The sequence below is a fragment of the Zingiber officinale genome, chromosome 5A (genome assembly GCF_018446385.1).
Source record: "Zingiber officinale cultivar Zhangliang chromosome 5A, Zo_v1.1, whole genome shotgun sequence".
NCBI lineage: Eukaryota > Viridiplantae > Streptophyta > Magnoliopsida > Zingiberales > Zingiberaceae > Zingiber > Zingiber officinale.
Window position 1 is genome coordinate 35239432 of NC_055994.1, and position 6144 is coordinate 35245575.

At 37.8% G+C, this 6144-nt stretch overlaps 1 non-coding gene across 1 annotated transcript; it reads right to left on the reverse strand.

Annotated features, from left to right (window-relative positions):
• Positions 1 to 2332: 2332 nt before the first annotated feature.
• LOC121983587 lies at positions 2333 to 2439 on the reverse strand. The gene has a single exon (XR_006112621.1). It is a non-coding gene; the product is annotated as a small nucleolar RNA R71 (small nucleolar RNA).
• Positions 2440 to 6144: the final 3705 nt, after the last annotated feature.

Below are 6144 nucleotides of genomic sequence, written 5' to 3' on the forward strand. Positions count from 1 at the left end.
ATGAGTCAATATGAGATGTTGAGCTCATTTGATTGAGTGAGTCTACTTGGGATTCAAGATTTAGATTGATTAGAGGATGACACAGTCTATGCCTCATATTGATCAATCTAGATGTCAAAGGATAGAAGAACACTTGTCATATATTGTGAGGGGTCACAATTAGTAGTCACAAAGTGATGTTGAATCTCAATATTCTTGTAACTTGGGTAGTAATGATGTGTTGCTAGATACCGCTCATTACTTATGCTTCTAAATGGATTTAGGAGCATTGCCAACGTTACAAAAACCTATAGGGTCACACACAAAGGGCAATTAAATGGAGATTAGGTTCATATGATGAACCAAGAGGATTAGGTTCATGTGATGAACCAAATTGGATTAAGAGTAATCCAAAGTAAACTAATTGAGTTGGACTCAATTTGGTTCATGTGTTAAATGAGTCTAATTTGGACTTAGACTCATTGAGCCAATTTAATTCAATGAATAGGGATTCATTAAATTAAAATTAACTTGAACCAATGGTTAGATTTGATCAACCATGGGAGAGAAGTGGTCAAGTTTGACTTGACTTGAGAGGAAGATGAAAGGTCAAGTTTGACTTGACCATTGCCACCTCATTTGTGAGTTGGCATTAATTGGACTAATGATGATGTGACACATCATCAAGGCTAGCACATGTGTGTGCCACCTCATGAGGGAGATCAAGAGTTGTGACTCTTGAAATCCCATGGAGGTTTATAAGCCTCAAAAAGGTGGTCGGCCACTTAATTCACAAGTGTGAGTTTCATTTAGTTTTAGTAACCTCCATCTTCTTCCTCTCTACCTTTCTTCTCTCCCTCTCCTCCACCATTGTTGATCCTCTAAGGTTGCTAGCACATCTTTAGAGATTCTCTCCATAGATTTGTTCATATGGATACACATAGAGGGTTGTACACTTGACAACCTTGAGATCTAGCGAACCTTGGACGAGCGGGATTTGTGAAGGACATCGCATCAAGGGTAAACTCTTTTCTTTGTAGATCTAGTGTAGATCTAGGTTAGAGAAACTCGTACACGTAGAAAATTTTGTTTTATAACCTCGCACGGATCCGGTAGCATGGGATTCGGGGTTTCCGCAACGCAAAAAGCGGTTTTTGCGGCCCGAAAAACCCAATAGACTAGTGCGTGTGTTTCTCTATTGTATGACTGAGGGGTCCTAGTGACAAAGGTAATTCGTTAACGGACTTCATAGGAATCACTCCTATTTGATTGCTGGTGATGTTGATCTAAGTCCCTTACCGGTTGTCCTTTGTAGGGGAGAACCAGCAACTTCCTACAAATGCATGTGAATTGAGGGTAGTGAATTAGTGAACCAAGTTGCATTGATAAACATCACAACGAAACTGAACTCCTAGAATACTCACAAACCCAAGTTCCACTTTCATCTTTCTTATTTCTAAGTCTTGTTTCTTGTACTTAGCACATTGCTGGTTATAGTTAATTGTTTAGCTAGTTCTATGTGAGACATCGCTAGTGCTTATAATTAGTCCTTGTTGTCTCAATATTTTTTTATTACTGATGATGAAATCGTGCACTTGTGGTTTGTAACAAGTTTTTGGTGTCGTTACCGGGGACTGCGTTTATAACATTAGTTGATAATCATATTGAGTTAGTCTAAACTATTCTTTCTTTTTCTTTTTTTTTTATAATTAACTTCTGAAATTTTGTTTTTTTTAATAATTTCATTTTGCATTTCTTATTTCTTTCCCTACAATTTAAATTCTGTATTTTGGATTTCCAGCATATCAGTTTATTTTTATTTTTGTTTCTTTTGCTTCAAAAATCTATAACAAAAATATTTATAATCTTATTCTTGTATGCATAGATCTAACCTTGCAAGAGAGTTATTACCTCTTGATCCTGAGATTGACAGAACTTATCAAAGAAGAAGAATCCTGTAAAGACATCAAGAAGAACAAGAACTTTCAGATATGGCAAACAAACTTTTGAAGGATTATGCAGCACCATACGCATGTGGGCTTCTATCTAGCATTACCAGACCATCCATTTAAGACAATAATTTTGAAATTAAGCCTGCGATAATCACAATGGTGCAACAGAATCAATTTGGAGGTGCACCAAATGAAAGCATCTAGAAGTCTTTTATGAAATTTGTAGCACAATGAAGATGAATGGTGTTCCAGCAGAAGCAGTTAGATTACTACTATTTGGTTTTTCCTTAAGAGATAGAGCCAAGCAGTAGCTAAACTCCTTGCCAGCCAATAGCATTACATCTTGGAAACAGTGTGAGTAACAATTTCTTGATAAATTCTATCCTACTAGCAAAACTGCCCATATAAGGAATTTGATAGCAAGCTTCAGACAATCAGCCTCTGAATCATTATTTGAAGCATGTGATAGATTCAACAACATGCTCAGACAATGTCCATATCATGGACGTGAAAAATAGTTAGTTCTTCACACTTTTTATAACAACATCAACTATCACATCAAAGTGTCCCTAGACTCTGTAGTTAGAGGGGCACTACTGAATAAAAGTTTAGATCAGGCCCAGGACATCATTGAAAGTGTAGCTTAGAAGCATCATCAATGGGCATCTGAAAGATATGGAGGCTCTTTATCTAGAAACCCAATCAAAGCATCAGGAAAGTTTGATGTAGATGCAATTACACTTATGTCTGCAAAACTGGATGCTCTAACTAAAAAGCTGGAGAACATGGGAACAAACATGATCAATGCAATTGTATGTGTATATGAAACTTGTGAGAGCACTGACCACGCTCAAGACTCTTGCTCGTTGGGAGCCATCTCTGCACAAATTGATCAACTTGAGTAGTGTGATGCCATAGTAAGCTACAACTAAAAGTAAAACAATCCATACTCCAACACATACAACCCGAATGAAAGAATCATCCAAAATTTTCTTATTGAAGCAACCAAGAGTAAGGACCATCCATGGGGGCAAGACCAAGCTACCAGTCTGGACAGCAAAGCTATCAACAACAACCAACACAGGATTATCAACTATCCAGAATAGAAAAGATGCTTGAAGAAATCCGTACCGACCAAAAGGAAATAAAGCAAGAAATCAAGCTACTCACTCAAAGAATGGATAATTTTGATAAACACCAGAAAATGTAAGATAGCCAAATTGCTCAGATGCCTTCCTCATCTTCAAGAGAACCAGGAGCATTTTTCAGTCTGTCTAGCTTTCTAAATTCAAAAGGGTTTAAAGAATGTCAAATTGACCCTACACTTTTCATAAAAACCCTTAACTCTGACATTTTCATGGCCCAGGTCTATGTAGATGACATAGTGTTTGGATCAACCAACTCAAAATTTTTAAAATAATTTATAACTTTAATGGAAAACAAATTTAAAATGAGTCTAGTTGGAGAATTAAACTACTTTCTAGGACTACAAATTAAACAAACTAAAGAAAGAGACTATGTCCATCAAACTAAATATACAAAAGAACTAATTAGGAAATTTGGTATGGAAAACTCTAAAGAACTAAAAATACCTATGGCAAGCAACATTAATCTAGATAGTGATCTAAATGATAAAACAGTTGACTTAAAATACTATAGAAGTATGATAGGTAGCTTATTGTACTTAACTGCAAGTAGACCTGACATATTATTTGTAGTAAGTATGTGTGCTCATTATCAAACGTATGCTAAAGAATGCCACCTATCTTATGTTAAAAGAATAATTAAATATCTAAAAGGAACAATTAATGTTGGAATGTGGTATCCAAGATCAGGGTGAAAGACTGGACAGGTCATGGAGCGGACATCCAATGAAAAGTCCTGGAGTTTCGGGCACTAAGCAAAAGTCCAGTTGGTCTGGAGGATTAACTGGCAACAAGTAAACTCTCCTGAGTGGAGTAGGTGAGGACGTGTTCCCCGGTGAGGGAACAGTAGGCATCGATTTGACCTAGGATTTTCGGATGGGAATCCAAAGTCAGAATCGGATAGTCGGTGACTGTCAAATAATTATATTTATTGTGTTTGATTGTGCTAACTCTGTTTTCCAGGATATGTTTTTATATTCTGGACTAACACATTTTGCAGGGACGAAAAAGATCATTTTACCTCGGATGAACAGTACCTGAGGCGCCCTCCATGGAGCTTGGAGGCGCCTTTGGTCATCTGCGGAGAAAGCCTCGCGGTAAGGCATGAGGGCACCCTCCTGTTACCTAGAGCCCTAGAGCCAATTATTTGATAATTATATTTTGGACTTGTTGTATCATATTCTATATAAATAAAGGCATTTAGTTTTTGGTTATTATACTTACTTGTATTGGTGCCAAATAAACTAAGTATGATAACGTCCTTGAGTAAACGGTTCTCACCTATATCAATCGGTTAGTTGAACCGATAGTGAGATGATATAGGGAACACTACTCTAAATCATTCCTAGTCGAGTATTAACATTCAGGGACAATGTTAATGTAATAAGACAAGCATGTAGGTCAACTCGATGACTTGATCTCACAAGTCATGGATATGGAGATATCAAGTTGACACATGGGTATGCATTGGAGAATGTATACAGAATGACCCGCCATGAGAAAGTATCATGGATCGTTATATGAGTGTCATATACTTTCTCATGTGACTACTAGTATGACTATTGGTCCTTAGACCTGAAGTCACCATGGTTCCCTACATAAGGAGTTATGTACTTTGGTTTCGTCAAACGTCACCCGTAACTGGGTGGACTATAAGGCGATTACTGGGTATATAACGAATTTTGCAGAGGGATGTGAGTGATGTAGATGGGATCTATCCCTCCCATATGACAGGAATGACATCGGTATTCTTGATAGAGTTAGACCACGAACTGCATGGCCATGCCCAAATGAGTCAACATGAGATGTTGAGCTCATTTGCTCGAGTGAGTCTACTTGGAGTTCAAGATTTAGATTGATTAGAGTATGACACAGTCTATGCCTCACATTGATCAATCTAGATGTCTAGGATAGAAGGACAATGTCACATATTGTGAGGAGTCACAATTAGTAGTCACAAGGTGATGTTGGATCTCAACATTCTTGTAACTTGGGTAGCAATGATGTATTGGTAGATGCCGCTCATTGCTTATGTTTCTAAAGGAGTTTAGAAACATTGCCAACGTTACAAGACCTATTGGGTCACACACAAAGAACAAGTGGATGGAGATTGGGTTCATATGATGAACCAATTGGATTAGGTTCATATGATGCACCAAAGATTGGATTCAAATTAGACTTATTGAGTTAGACTCAATTAGATTCAATTGTTGAATGAGTCTAATTTAAATTTGATTCATTGAGTCAATTTATATTAATGAATTGAGATTCATTAAATTAAAATTGACTTGAATCAAAGGTTGGATTTAACTCAAAAAGGAAGATAATTGGTCAATTTTGACTTGACTAAATGGAAGTTGAAACATCAAGTTTGGCTTGATGTATTGCCACATCATGAAGGTTGACTCATCCTACATGGCATGACTAACCTTGCCACATCATTTCCACCTCATAATGGTGTGCCACCTCATGGAGGTTACACATCTTATACCACTTAATGTGGCCGGCCACATTAAATGAGGAGGTTACATTGTGTGGCCGGCCACACTAATGTGAGGAGGGGGTTTTCATTTGGTGGCATTCATGTGTGGTAATTGCTGCTTCTTCTTCTTCCTTGCTTCTTCCTCCTCTTTGCTTGCTGTTGTCGTGGGTTTCAAAGGAGGAGAAGGTGGTTGAGTGAATTCCAAGAGCATAAGGAAGAGTGAAGATCACAAAGGAGGATACTACTTCTTGAGTGTATGAGATTCTTTTTGCATCCTCTCTTTTTCTTCCTTTCAAATCCTACCCGAGATACCTAGAAAGTGCTAGCACACTTGGGGTGCTCTCTTCTCCATTCTTGTGTATGAGAGAACACACCTTGTTCACGTGGATCGTCGTTTTGAAACTCGTACTCGTATTTCAAAAGTTTTCTTCGCATGGATCCAATGGCTAGGGGGTTTCGGGGTTTCCACGACGCGAAAAAGCGGTTTTCGCGGCCCGAAAAACCCAACAGTGGTATCAGAGCCACGTGCGAAGACTTGTACGAGTTTAATTAGTATTTTTATGAAAAATATGCATACTGTAACATT